The sequence below is a fragment of the Bremia lactucae genome, linkage group LG7 (genome assembly GCF_004359215.1).
Source record: "Bremia lactucae strain SF5 linkage group LG7, whole genome shotgun sequence".
NCBI classification, from domain to species: Eukaryota; Oomycota; class Peronosporomycetes; order Peronosporales; family Peronosporaceae; genus Bremia; species Bremia lactucae.
The window spans coordinates 619,905-621,241 of NC_090616.1; positions in this window are offsets into that span (position 1 = coordinate 619,905).

Consider the following 1,337-nt stretch of genomic DNA (forward strand, 5'->3'; position numbering starts at 1 on the left):
GGTAGCAAGCTCCACATGTCGACCGCAGATCATCCCCAGACCGATGGCCAAACAGAACGTGCCAATCGGGTCGTGGCGGATGTCTTACGCACTATAGCAACTCCCAAAGAGTGGAGCAAGCAATTGCCCTTTGTGGAGTTCGCTATAAATAACAGTGTCCACGCCAGTACGGGTGAGACACCGTTTTATATTAACGGACTGCGCCATCCTCGGACGCCAGTCTCGTTTGTGCGCAGCCCGAGTCTTAGTGGGGGAGGGCCTTTCACTATGATCGGTGCGAAAGAGGGACATAGTTTCGTCAATATGACGATGACCCATGAGGGTATCATCTCAAAGACTGAAACTTGCCCTAGTAACCCTGTCAGTTTATCAGTGGTCAATAAAACTGCGCCTTATGACCGACCTCTTGGCGGCATCATAGGCGTGTTTGATGCTAAAAGCGTGAGCGAGGCTCAACGCTTTGGGGATGAGCGATTAGCCATCTCACGAAAAGTCCGTGACGCAATGGCAAGCGCACAGGATAAACAAAAAGAATATGCTGACCGAAATGGTCGCAAAAATAATGAACGCTTTAGGGCGGGTGAAAAAGTACTATCAAGTACTGCTAACCTACCTAAAGTGCAATTTATGTACTACCTGGGGGTACTACGAAGTTCTTGCGGCGTTTCGTTGGGCCTTTTACGGTAGAAGACGAGGTTGGAGACCTAAATTATAGGCTCACCCTTCCCCCGTATACGAAGACGCACCCCGTATTTTACGTGGGTCGTCTGAAACGGTATGTAGACCTAAATGAGGTCGCATTTCCCATCCGTGTTATGTGACCGATGGTGACGCCGACTGTGAGTCGAGCGTCGATAGGGTGGGGGAGGCGGGGAAGGTGAAAAACTTTCAGCCTAATGACTTCTCCCACAACGATGATGACTCGGAGAGCGAGGGATACCACGCGCGTAGTGCGGGTCCCTCAGCATCAATTTCTCTAGGATGTTAAGCCGAAGTTTCAGGCGTTTACAACCCAGACGATCCTTTGTGCAGACATCCTGAAGATCCGAGGTCAGTCGCAAGACGTGATCCTTAAGATCTTTAATGCGCCGTTCAACAGCGCTTAATGCCTGCGACTGAGCAGACGAAGGCAGCCGCCAGTAGGAGGGCGAGATCGTCACTCCAATCGAGTGCAGCCTGCACTGATGGATCAGGTGAGAACCAACGCTTCCTAGCTGAAGATTGCTTGTCCACCGCTACGTGAGGCAGAAGTATCAAATCCTCGTCCAATGGAGAGGTTATCCGAAGAGTTTGACTCTTTGGAACCGATCGATACCGTACGTATTGATGTGCCAGGC